General features: G+C 32.8%; 1 protein-coding gene across 5 annotated transcripts in view; it reads left to right on the top strand.

Moving 5' to 3' along the window:
- The window catches only part of GRM7 (glutamate metabotropic receptor 7), an 827189-nt gene that overhangs the window by 211434 nt on the left and 601491 nt on the right, over window positions 1-14264 (top strand). For 2 of the 5 annotated variants that reach the window (XM_023538035.1, XM_023538033.1), the window contains exon 1: window positions 1234-1432. The exons of 2 other annotated variants lie outside the window; for them this stretch is intronic. The gene's annotated coding sequence lies outside the window, so the exon portion shown is untranslated. Of the gene's footprint in view, window positions 1-1233; window positions 1433-12579; window positions 12647-14264 lie in introns of those variants that run through there. One more of the 5 variants, XM_023538034.1, reaches the window with a different exon arrangement.

Raw genomic sequence — 14264 nt, 5'->3', positions numbered from 1 at the left:
AGGATTTCACTCTGTTTAGCTGCCATTCTAGCGCTTCCTTCCAACAGTAAATAAGGACATGAAACAGACACTTTCCTGGATGAGGCAATGAGTGCTAAATAAAGGAAGACATTACAAGGGCCAAAATATAAGTAAATAGAACAAAGTGGAAAACTCTTACTTTTATGTTTAGGAGCCATTAAAAAGATAACTCCAAAATTTCTGATTAATAGGCTTGCCTTTTCTTTTTATGATTAGGACCTATTTAATGATTAAGAGATTTAGTTAATCAAGAGAGCTATTCTAAGTTTGCTAGATGAAATAACCTTCCTGGGAAGATTAAACTCTGTATAACATATCCCCCTCCCCAAGTAAAGTTCTCTTAATTTCATTGAGTTTTTTGATGCAACTAATGATTATAGCTGATGTATACCAGGTTTCCACTAAGTGAATGTATATCTTCTATACTAGAATTGATTCAATTTTTTCACCCTAACTAAAAAACTTATTCATAGCTATCATGACCTTTTTCCAATTGATAGCTTGGACAAAGACAAGCTTATTTACAGCTGAGAGAATAAAACTGAAGATCTAGGGACTTGAGAGAGAGAGCTGAGGTAAAAGAAAGGCATAGACTTTTCAATATCTTTATTTCCTGGCAATTTGATCCACAGAACCAAAAATTTAAACACTATTTTAAGTCAATACTCTGTTCTAAAGCCCTGAATACAGAGATGAAGAGATTGAGTGAATGAATGATCTCAGAACTGAAAGCTCCCTAGGGAAGATGTTTTATAGATGTAGTACAAGGATTCTGTAGCATTAGGGTTTATAAAATTCATTTCTTTGTAACATAAATAGGATACCTTACCTACCTATTTCAAAGGTTGTGGAAATTGAATAATTATATAAATGTAAAATGACTCTGTTAGTATTGATATGAAAACACTCTATTAGTGGGCCAACACTGGCTGATACTTACAAGAGAGACCACATGGTTAGTGAGCAAAACAATGAAATCAGCTATAAGTTCTGCAGTCAGACAGGCCTGGATTCTCTACTGCTTAATAACTGTGTCCTTGGGCAAAGTAGTTAACATCTCTGACCTTCACTTTTTGTAGCTATTAAAATAATAATGACAACCTCTAGTTAACAGTTATACCGGGAAGATTCATGTGGAATGTCTAGCAATAAATTTATGGTGATTCATAGCAGTTAACTCTTACTGTCATTACTCAGTACAGTTGCCAAGGATTTAGCACCATTCCCCCACTCTTTGGCCATGGGTTTGGGCTGCCCTACAGTATGGACTCATGCTGGAAGAAAAAGTCAGTTCTTTCTTTCTTAATGATTGCCAAAATCTGGGAAGTGTGTGAAACCGGTTGCCAAGAGGGATGTTCGCTCTTATGTGCTTTGAAGGAGAAGTTAAGAGAATCTTTAAATCCAAACATCTGTAAGTACAAAGCTAAAATGGATTATGAAGTAAAGAATTTGAGATTTAAATGGAATTTTAAAAGATCTAAACAGTACATTGTAAATGATTGTTTATCTAGAATGAAGTGTTTTGCTTTCTTGTTTGTTTTGTTTTTTAATGGTTACATTTGTGCCAGTGATGATATAAGGGTCAGTGATCATCTAAATGTGTGGCCTTGAAAAACTCGTGCTTGCAGTTTTCACATTTAAAAACTAACTGTGGGTTATTGAAATAAAAGTGTTTGTTCCTTCTTTCCATCTCTAAAAGTCACCCAAAGTTATAGTGGATTCCATAGGTTTACTGATTTCCCATAGGTTTACTGATTTCCCATTTCATAAGAGCACAAATGGTGCCAGCAAAAATGCCAAAACCAGGTGATTCATATGACAACCCCTTTCTTCCCTGCATACTTTGATGTGAAGACTGAGGGATTAGAAACTACTTCTTAGAACAACATGTAGAGCATGGAACAGAGGATTTTTAAAAATAACTTAGTTAAGACATTTCTAAATGGTCTAAGCTTATCATTTGGTAGAAATGACATGCTGAGAAGATGTCGCACATATAGCTATTTTCTTTAAAGCAACATCCTATAGAGTTGCCAGTTTGTTCTTGCTCTTGCTCAGAAAGAAAAAGCCAGCTTTCCCCCAACCAAGAGCTAATGTCAATTAGAAAAAAAAAAAAAAATTACATGTACACTTTTCATTACTTTCAGTTTAACTTTCTAGTTTTTCGATGGTTTTGGTAAAAAGTATGTTTTCTGGGTAATTTCAATTTCATTTGCTACAGTTACTTTATTTCAAAGTATTTACTCAGTGCCTCACAGAATTCATTAGTAAAAGGTTAAGCATAAAATCTATGAGAAAAAAATAGATAAAGGAATATTATAAATAAAACATCAAGTCATAAAATCAATGAGAAAGGTATAAAAGTATAGACTTCTGATATTTTATAATTTTCTTGCATCAGCTGAGGGGTTCTATGTAATAGAATGTTTTCTATACCCAGTTCTTTTTAAAGCTGTTTGTGTTGCTTTCACAGTTCTCCGGATGTATATTCATTCTCTTAATAGTATTCATTCAACAAAAATACTGACTATGAGCTGTGGGAGAATCAGAAGAATTGTATATATTATTTCTATTTTTTAAGCAGCTTTTTGGAGGAATTTTGGAATTTAATAGGAAAATTAAAATCGAAAGCAGTAAATGAGCATCAGTATAGTAGATATAAGCAGTGAAGGATGTAGACATCAGGAAGGAGGGTGTCAGGATGGATTGAATTATAAATTTTGTTCAGGAATTTGAAACCTAAGCTACATCTTTGAAGATCTTGTGTTTGAGTTGTGAGAGAAAAAGGGAGTCCCTACCTCTCCCAAAAAAGGATAAATGGAATTCGGAAAATAATTACATTTCAAGGAATGTTGAAAGATAGGCCTGACTAGAGTGAGTATGGAAGACAAAGCTAATTGTTTAAATTAATATTGAATTTAAAAAGAGGTGGATTATAAAGAGTATAGATTTTTGCTTTCTTTATGAATAGGGAGGTGATAAGTCAAATTTGAGAATGATAATGTTATATTGAGAGTTTGTGTTGTTTTTGTGTATATGTGGACAGTGGGCAGCCACTGAGAAAGATTTGTCTGAAAAATTAATGATGGACAAGGTATCTGGAGATTTAGATGTGTCAGGAGGCTATAAGAGTGTAATTTTGGCTTGGGTGAATTGGCTTAGAAATGGGATGTAAGTAGATATATGAAACAAGAAAGAATTTCAAGACATGTTGTTCTTTCAAAATGCAAAAGTGTTCCCAAAAATGATAGTACGAGAGGTCTCCAACCTCCTCTTCCTAAATTGAAGACTTTGACCAACTGCCGCTCAGCTCTGATGACTGCCTGGTTCATTAATATTGCCTAATTATGCTTATAATGTCAATAGGCAATTAAAACTTCTGAGTACTATGACCACAGAGAGTTGACAGTATTCCAGGCAAAAGAAAAAAAAATTTCATTGGCCTATATGTAAAGAATACTTATTTATGTCATTTATTATTTTTAAGAGACTCAGACTAGGAACTGGTAATAGGTTAAAAAGCAAAAAAAAATTGAGAGAAGAAACTCTAAGATTGAAAAGGTGATCTTCTAACATACATGGGCTGCTAACTCAAGGTCAGCAAAGTGCTTAAGAAATAATTTAGCTTCTTCAAAAAAATCTTAACCAATTATGGGATCCCATTAGAGAGTTTTTTCAAACAACTGTTTAAGAAAATTACATGGAGGTTAAGAAATATATTTGAATAGTGAAGACACACTGAGATAAACATTAAAAATTTGACTCTAAATGATGAATGTATTAAATGTATCTGTAATAATTGATTTGTCCCAAGATACTGACATTGTATATTTCCTATTTTGGAACATCCTTTGGAATTTGCATTATGTACAAATTAATTTATGTGAGTTATTCAGCTCTGCATAAGGGTAGAGGAATTTTTACAGGTTAATGGGTAGGAAAAAGATTTATCTGTGGGTTCAGCTGTGCTTGCCAAAAAGACTTCTAATAAAGCAACCAATGAATTTGTTAAACATTGATAACTAAAGGCACTGTCTTGTGACTTAAACATTCTTTAGGTATCTTCGGCAACACGAGGGATATCACTGTAGGTAGTAGAACCACAAAACATAATTTCTATCATTTGATATAAGATGCTTATTATTTTCTTCAAGTGCAACACATAAAATACCTTACAAATTGCCTGCAAAACACATTATGAAGTGCCTCCCGGTGCATTTATAATAGTCCATTTTGAAAATTTCACTTTACTACAGGCTTGAATAAATGACCTTTTTTGAGGTATCTGCTCCTTTTTGGATTTGTGCTCTCATCTAGAGTCCCATTATCTCATTAAATCATTTATGTACAGGAAGGGAAATGCAGTAGTGAATAGCAAAATCTCACAATTTGTTTTAGATATGATCTACCTTTTCGATTAAAAAAAAAACATTTGGAGTAAAACCTATATAAATAACTTAAGTAAATTAGGCATTTAATGTCAAGAATGAGTATTTTTGACAATATGATACAGACTGAGTTTAAAAACTCAGAATAATTTTAGAAACTCTGAATGATACAGTAGCTATTTTAGGTTACTTTATACTTTTTGTAAAGTTTTTGCCCCAATATAATGTAGAAAAGCTTCTTCCTAACATATTTGTAATTATCAAACTCAAAACAGTCACATGGTGTCACTTTGCTACTTGGAACTTGTTTTCTCATTTGTAAAATGAAAGAACGTATTGAGTAAAAATAAGATTTCTTTTAAGTCATGAACTAAAGTAATCAATGATATGATGATATATCAGATCAGAATCTACTTCAAGTCCCCGAATCAACATATTCAATGGCTAATTAGCCACTATCAGGACAGACCTTCTTAATATGTATAGTTTCTTATTTTTCTTAAATTAGACACATTGTTTTACTTGTAATGTTGAGAGCAGAGGTTTAAGTTACAAATTTTGTTTTAATCTGAGATTTGCTACTTTCTAGTTTTGTTTTCTTGGGCAATTGACAATCATTTTGTAACTCTGTTTTTCTATGAAATGGTTTTTTTTCGAAAGGTTTAAATAAGGTAATGTATGTTTAATGATTGAATGCTTACTGACAGCGTTCAAACATTAGGTCCTATGGCTTATTCTTTGGGCTGATGTTTTCAGTTGCAGTAATCTTTGAACGTGGACATCCAGTACATTCATAAATCCCTTGGGATCCTGAGGTAGCTTTAGGGGCTCTGAGAACTACTATGCCCAATTCAGAAGAACTGTTAACATTTGTAAAGAGGGTGGCAGTCATCTTTATAAAAGCTCCACTAGAATATTTGGGGTTGACCAGAAAGATGTGCCCTCTTCTACTATCTCCCAATATTAAGCTTCAAAGAAATTACTGAATTTTTAGACTCTGATTTCGGAGGGACATGTAGAACATTGCCAGTCACTCTCCTTTGCTTGGATACTTCAAGCAATTAAAATATTTTTAATTTTCTAGTGAGGCAAGTAAGGTTCAGGTTGCTTAATTGACTTTTCAAAGTCATGGGACAGTGATAAAGAAGGTAGGTATTACTGGGTTTATGGTGTGGGAGTGTGTACGCATACTCTGTGCATGTGTGTGTGTATGTTGAGGGGAAAGAGAGAATTCTTATACTCTTTGTTAAAGTAGTTGTTTTGCTTTTTGAAATTTAAGGTATTGGAACCAGGTAGAATTTCATGTTAAGTTTCAAGGAACCCTTACGAGCACTTATTGTGTACAAGGAACTATTTTGGTTGTTGTCACCTATCTTATCTCACTTAAAGTAATGTTGTTAGAGACTAATAACTAAAGAACAAACTATTAGCTCAAATGTTGGAGTAATAAAAAGCTATATTTATGGGATGAAATTGTGCATGTCTTTTTCTTGCTGTATACTAATTAGACTTCTTATCTCAGCATCTTTCCATCTTGTTATTGAATTCTTTAATGATTATTTTTGTTCATTTATTCACTCAACAACTATTTATTGAACGTGTACTGGGTACTATTCTAGATGCTGGCGATATAGCAGGAAATAATACATATGTTTGTTGCCCTCAAAGAGCTTTCATTCCAGTAGAAGAGTCAGCCAATAAATAAATATCTAATTTAATGTCAGATAATTAAATGTCAGATGCTTCTGTAGACAAGTGAAACAGGCTAAAGAAAGCACAGTTTCTTAAAACCAAGAACAAGTGTGGCATATTATTTTGTTCGGTTCTCTATATCCAACCTACTTGACTGACTATACAAATTTCATGCATATTAGGATGGTGCCAGATTGGCATAATATCATTTCACCTAGGAAATGGCTATTGCCTGAAGAAGAATGACCCCAGAACAAGGAGAGACTTAGGAAATCTTTCAGGTCATTTTTCTTTGTTTATAAATTTAAAACTAAGAATTAATTTGATCACGACCAAAAAGACAGGTAATGGCAAAACTAGACTTAAAATAATATATCACCTATGTCCCAGATATGATACTCTTTCTCCCTGTACCAGATGGACTTCCATCTGGGCTATACTTTTTCCTAAACTTAATTATCATATGAAAAAAACATTAAATAGCTTTTTTAGTCAATATAATTAAAACTTTGGGCTACAGAATTTATATTTTGGCTCTACTACTTAGCTATGTAAATTGGGAAAAAATAATTAAACTTGCTTAGCCTCCATTTCATAATTTATAAAGCAGAATAATAAAATGTATTAGATATGCTATACATTTTGGAATTTAAATGAGTTCCTACATGTAAGTCACTTTGCACTTAGCCTCATATAGAATAACCATTAAAAAATTGTTAGAAATTTATTTAATGAAGGACCCTTAATAAATACATTACAGTATTTAGCACATAGGGGACATTTATTAATGTTTGGTGAATAAGATAGAAAAGCAGTACTTCAATGGGGACCAAAATACTTTCTCTTTTAAAATCTGGGGAGTCTGGCTCATCCTTACTGCTAGTTTCTTGTCCACTCTCTGTGATATGTTCTTGGGTTGCCGTAGTGGAAACTCTTGGTCGCTAGTGTTGATTTACAGTAATGTCTAACCTCATAAATGTAAGGAAGAGACTTGCTGCAAGTAGGAGATTTCACCTTCAACATATTTTCAGAAATTATTAATTGTCTTTAAACCTCTCAAAAGAAGGTAGATAACTTTAATTATCTAACAGATGGAACAAAGAAAGCAATGAGTCTTCAGATTCTACTCTTTTATTCAGATTACTAAGTGGCTTGACTTCATCTATAAGCTCATTAGTTTGATACTTCCTATTTTCTTTTTCAAAGCATTCCTCAATGAGGAATTCATAAAATTGATGTTCTTTTTTTGAGAAAAGTTCAAGTTTAATGTTGGTCATTTTGCCTTTTCTCCTGTTGCTGTGAATATTTCTTTTGTACAATAAGAACTCATTCACACTGAGTGCTCACATTCTGGGAAGCCTGGAATTTTGGGAAATGCTAAACACATTCTTTCCACTGATTGCTTGAAAAATAAGTCAATGTTTTCTATTTTATTTAGTATAGACATTTTTCATATTTCATCTGGAATATATTCTGTATTACCTTCATGGAATACAAAGATGATATAAAGATGAAAATTGTCATAAAGAATGAGGTCAACATTTTGGTTTCAGATGAAATTACCTTTTTTGTGTTTACTTAGCCATATACATATTATATATACATATATGTATATATATGTTATATATAATTTTTTTCTTTTTTGGCTGCTGGTTAAATTTCCTCACCAAGATCTTTTTTGATCCTCTAATTTGCTCATTTTCTCAAGGAAAAGTATTAGACTTATTGAAAACCCAAATACTAGTAAAAGAAGCCTTACCTAAAAAGAGTATATCATGTTTAATTATTTTAATATAAAACTCTAGAGTATGCAAAACTAATATATGCTAGAAATAGAATAATGTTTGCTTCTGGGACTTTGTGGAGAGGATTATAATGTTAATGTGATTGTATGGTTATATATCTCTTGCATCACACAGTGAGAACTCAACAAATATCACTCATGATTTGTTCTTTCTAGTGTATTTGAATCTTACATAAATTTTAAAAAATATTGAACGCTAGTTAATTATATGCATTTTGAAGTGTTTAAAGGAAAGTTTATACTGGCATTTACAGGTTACTCTAAAATGCATGAGAAATAACAGATTGATGAATGGGTAAAAGGCTAGGTTTGTGATAGGCAATATAATAAAATGCCAATAGTAAAAACTAGATAATGGATATATAGGAGTTTACTGTAAAATTTTTTTAAACTTCACAATAAAATAAAAATATTGGGAGTGTGTGGAATAAAGTTGGAGAATCAGAGACTAACAAGGGTTGAATTTCAAGAGAAGTTTGGATTCAGAAGCTATCTATTCCAACTGTTTATTGAACTTAAAAAATTGCTTGACAACTGAAATGGAGATTTATAATTTTTGGCTGCTTGGCAAATAAACACTCATTATGTTTAGGAAGCTCTAAAGTCTATGAGTCTTTCTGGAAGAAAGCCTGATTTCCACTAAAGAAGCCAAAAGAGATTCTTGCAGTTTGGTTGAAGACCCTGTGGTTTGTGACATGAATTCATGGCTCAACCAGTCAGACTCATCTAATCTCAGGCTTTAAATTACAAGCTCATGAATCAAAAATACACTGTTGAGAACTCATTTTTAGCAGGAATAACTAGTTTGCAAGGATGGCTTTGGTCATAGTAATAGGAACCTATGTCCATGTTGGTAGTGAATCTAGCTAGCAAAAGATATATTTGCAGGTGTTGGTAACATTTCTCATTGGACAGATCTATTCTCATTTTGACATGGTTCTGTCTATTTTCTAAACCCTGCTCTCTGACTTTCCTGCCATTCCTGAAATTTAATCAATATCCTATAACATTGAGAATATGTGTATATAAATATCCTATGTATGTATATGTATAGGTGTATGTATGTGTGTGCATATATGTAGTTGTACATATACATGTAGGGGAGTGTGTACCTATGTATATATGTGTGTGTGCACATGTATGTGTGTGTGTGTGTGTGTATATATATATATATATACACGCACGTTTTACACATATACATATGTGATATACTTTGTAATATAGTAAAATATGCATATATTATGTATGCTTCATATATATAAAACACTTTAGTATATATATACATCTACACATATGCTTTATATTTCTATTGCTCGAAATTAAGACTCTTAAAAGGAATATATTAACTTTATAGTTATGTCAATCAGTTATCTTTATGGATTTCTTTCAAGTATCTTTTCTATAAACCTCCATCATACCTACAAAAATATTCTGGTCTCCTCTATACTAACAGTACTTCCAGCCAGCTGGCTCCTTAAGATTCTGTGGTATACCAGTACCACTGGCCAACATCAACTGGGTATACAGAATTCTGATGTTAACCACCTACAGTTAGCACAGACCCCTTAAGTTAAGGGCTCAGTCTTTCACAAGACTACCCTTACTTCAGATGCCGGCAGCATGTGGAGGGTCTCCATGCCATCCACACTTCTGACATCTCGGCTATAAGTTTGAGGGTTCCAATGACCCCATTAGGTTCAATAATTTGCTAAGATGACTCAAAACTCAAGATAGTGTTATACTTATGATTTCAGCTTTATTATAAAAGATATACTCAAGGTAAAGTCTGGAAGGGAGTGCAGAGCTTCCACGCACTCTTCTTATAGACTCAGGGTGCGTCAGCCTCCAGGCACATCAATGTGATCACCAACCAGGAAGCTCTTCTGAGCCTCGATGTTCAGAGCTTTTTTGGGGTTTCCTTGTATAGGCATAATGGAATAAATTATTTGTCACATGATTAAACTCAATCTCCAGCCCCTAGCCCCTTCCTAGGAGGTTGGGATGGTCCAAAATTCCAATGTTTTAATCACATTTTTGGTTTTTCTGCTGACTAACCTCTACTCTGAAACTGTGTAGGGTCCTACTGTGTGTCATTTCATAAGCATAACAAATACAGTCATATCATTCAAGAAATGCAAAGTGTTTTTAAAATTCTTCCTAGGAACCAGGGACAAAGACGAGATACATTCTTTATTATATTATAGGTATCCCTTATCAAAATCATCATATAGTTGGGACATGAAGGCAAAAACAAGTGAACATAATAGTAGAGTTGTGCAACATCCTTCTGGTACCCCTTCTTCCATTTGAATTGTAACTGATTAATAAGAAACACAAAAGGCCTAAATGTGGAACAAATGAAGATGCAGTATGAATCTGGGACCTAATTTAATGTTACCACATCTTCCCTCTTACACTGAAGCCACACATACATGCAGGGCAAAGCTAACTTAATCACTTACCCAGTAACAGGTAAAGGAGAATGGTAGATAGACCTGTTCCAGACATTATTGGGAACCCTATCCTCCTCACCACTTAGATGGACAATTCAGATGAACATCACTCCTACATATAGGAATGTCTAACAAGATATAAGACAACCAGAAAATGGCTACTACTGTGTTCTTCCATGTAATAACAATCCACCCTGGTGAAAAATATGAATCTTTGGAGGCTAATCTTTGACCAATCAGATTCGCTGCTTCTACAACCTTGGGCTGAAAGGAATATTATATTAAGAACTACAAACTGTTTCTAAAACATTTCTTTCTCTTGTGGACTAGTGTCCAAGTGTCCTTCACTCAGTGAAACCTTGAGAACAGCATTGAACTCATTCACTAACAATTAAGTGCCAGTAGAGTGGTATGAAATACAAAAGAATTAGGATTGCCATTCACGTTACTAAAAATTATGAACAAATAGATTATTCCTCACAGTTTCCCTTTCTTGATCACGCTAGCCAGTTTAGTCTCTATACTCTTGAGACTATTAAAAAATGTATCTGAGAGGTCACTAGAACTTTTCATTCAGCAAATTCCATGGTATGGTCTCACATGTCAAAATCCTCAATCCCTCTATCTCATTTAACATTTGCAACCATCTCCTTCTTCTTGGAATTTCTCTTTTAATTAGTACCCAATGTTGTTTGAATTTGCTGTACCTGCAACTTGTGAAGTCCATAGGGAGCTGTTGAATCTCTTTGAGGAGGTGGGTAACTGATGAAAACCCAATATATTGTATATTCTCAACTATTATACCCTGATGACAAATGTTCAAATGGTAAAGGGACAAAAGCAAAATAAAGCCTGAAATGTATGGATTTTGTGTATTCAAAGCAGCTGTTAATTTCCAAAATTGAAACTGATTACCCAGAATGATTTTTAAATTCTTTACAGAGTTTCCTTATTTCCCCAGTAACAGCTGTTTCTGTCTTCTAGTGATTCAGCTACATGTGTCATGAACATTGAAGTGATATGCCAGGAAATGTAATCCATAGCACTTTGAACAACTGGATAAATAAATGAACAATTTCAAATCTAGTAGATAGTTATTTGTTGGGTAATTTTCATGTTGAAATAAGAACAGTAAAACCTACATTTATAAATCCAGAAGGAGAGATTTGATGACCTTGAAAATCTAATTCACCATTTATGTTATATAACACATTCTGTGGGTCAACTAGTGGTTTCTGCAGTCACTTTTGAGCTATCAAACAAATGAACATGATGACATTAAGATATTTCAGCAACCCTGAAATTTAGAATCAGATATGAGATATTTTATCTCATCTATGAGTTAATTTCATGTTATGTGTCTTACATATTTATGTAGTCTTCTAAACAGCAAGAAAGAAAATAGCTAAAGAAGAACTTCCAGGTGAAAATATATGTCCTTAATTTTTGGTTTTACTCTTCAGTAAGACTATAATTATAGCTCCAGTGAAGAAAGCTGTTAGGGAATATTATTAGGTGCTATTACAAAATCTAAGATGGGTAATACTGTATGATGGACTTCATTTGTTTATATTGCAAAAAGGTTTCACAATCTCTTTGGGCTCCTGAGGGTGATGGGCTATGTAAAATGCATCTTCTGTTTAAGGAAGAAATGAGACTTGGTGTGTATATTGGTTAGATGAACAATGCTTTATTTCCTCAACTGAGAAATAGTATGCAAGCACTAGCCTACTTAAATAGCTGTGAAATATGCTCCTTGTTACTCATGGGCCTTTCTTTATTCCAGGATTTATTATGAAGTTTTAACATTATCTTTTTAATTTTCCTTAACTGATATTAGACTATGAGTTTCTTAAGGTCAGGACCTGAATCTGTGCTGGAACTTGAATATGTGCTGGAACTTGTTTCCAGCTCTCTATTTTTTTATAACAATAATTCAATAACTGTCATAATTCGATGAATGAATGAGTGCATGCATAAGGAATGAAAAAAGGCATTGGGCCCAGAAAAGTTCATGGGTTTAACTGAAAAAAAAAAAAAGAAAAAAAGAAAAATGCTCTTTATTTTCTCCACAGAAGATAATAGGCACTGACTCACTCAAATCTTCAATGTAGATATAAGAATGCAATAGAAAAGTGGAACAGAGTTAAAGAAGCTAAACTTGTATAACATGCTGACTTCATGAACTTTCATGTTTTTATGTACTTCTTGTTTCTTTTAGATGATTATTGAAATACCAGCTTTAGAAAGCAACATGATGTTTCACGAACTGTGTACTCAGTAATACGGTAATGTCTCTCTGGGATTTAAGTTCAGGCACTTTCTGAAACTGTTAATTGGCACCCCTGCAGTTTTAAAGAGCTTGATGCAACATCTGAAGGAGATCACTTCTTTTTTTCTCCCACAGAAAGAAAATTGTACAAAGGGAAGATGTTGCTATTAGAAAAACAAAACTAGGATTGTTTTTCATAAGCCAAATCATAGTCTAAAATTCCTAACATGGTTTAATGTTAATGAGAGTAGTGTGGAATAGTGAGAAAATCATGAGACTTGAATTTAGATGAGTTTTAAAATTCCAGCTCTGTCATTCTTTGGAAATGTGATTTTTCTCATTGAAGAAAAACTTGCAGTGAAATTCTCAGATCTTAAGAGTTTTGATAAATACATACACCCACATAACCATTTCTCCTATCAAGATAGCGAACTACTACTCCTGTGAAGATATAGAACAGCTCCATCAACAACAAAAAAAGCTTCTTTGTGTCCTTTCCTGATCAATCTCCACCCCAGAGGCAAATCATGTTCTGACTTTTATTAGAATAAATTTGTTTTGCCTGTTATTGAAACTTATATAAAGATAATACATTAGGTACTCTTTTGTATCTGGTTTACTTTGTTTAACATATGTTTTTGAGATTTATCTGTATTATTGTATACATTAGTACTTTGTTCCTTTCCATTGCTGAGTCATATTTCATCCTACAAATATATCAGAATTTGTTTATCCATTCTCCAGTTGATGGTCATTTATGTTGTTTCCAGTTTTTGGTTACATTTGACACTTGAACAACACAGGTTTGTACTGTGTGGGTCCACTTATATGCGGATTTAAAAAATAAATACTTTAAATGTATTTTCTCTTATGATTTTCTTAATAACATTTTCTTTTTTCTAGCTTACTTTATTGTAAGGATATATATGTAATACATATAACAAATAAAATTAGTGTTAATTGACTGGTTATGTTATAAGTAATGCTTCTAGTCAAAAACAGGCTATTAGTTAAGTATTTGAGAAGTCAAAAGTTATATGCAGATTTTGACTATAAGGGGATCAGCACCGCACATTGTTCAAGGTTCAACTGTATTGTGAAAAAAGCCATTATGAATGTTCTTGTACAAGTCTTTCTGTGGACAATGTTTTCATTTCTTTTGTGTAAATATTTAGGAGTAGAATTACTAGGCCATAGGATAGCTTCGAGTTTAACTTTATAAAAAAACCTTCCAAACTGTTATCCAAAGTAGTTATACTATTTTTCATTCTGATAAACAATGTGTAAGAGTTCGACTTGCTTCATACCTTTTTCAACTTTTGACATTGCCAATACTTTAAATTTTAGTTTTCATTTGGGTGTGTATGTGTATCTCATGTTGGTTTTAATTTGTATTTCTCTGTTTAAAGACCTATCAGATATTAATATAGCCTGCCACCTTTTTTATGCTTCTTGTTTGTATGATTTATCTTTTTTCATTTCTTACTGTCTTTATATTTAAAATAGATCTTGTGGACAGCATATAATTGTGTCTTTATTTTGTACCCAGTTTATTTGATTAGAATGTACAGTTACTTGTAATATATTCATTGAAGGGGCTGAATCTATCATTTTCTTATTATTTTATCATATAT

Source organism: Pteropus vampyrus, unplaced genomic scaffold, assembly GCF_000151845.1.
Source record: "Pteropus vampyrus isolate Shadow unplaced genomic scaffold, Pvam_2.0 Scaffold210, whole genome shotgun sequence".
NCBI classification, from domain to species: Eukaryota; Metazoa; Chordata; class Mammalia; order Chiroptera; family Pteropodidae; genus Pteropus; species Pteropus vampyrus.
The sequence above is the reverse complement of the archived record's forward strand: the minus strand, read 5'-3'. Positions and strand labels throughout refer to the sequence as shown.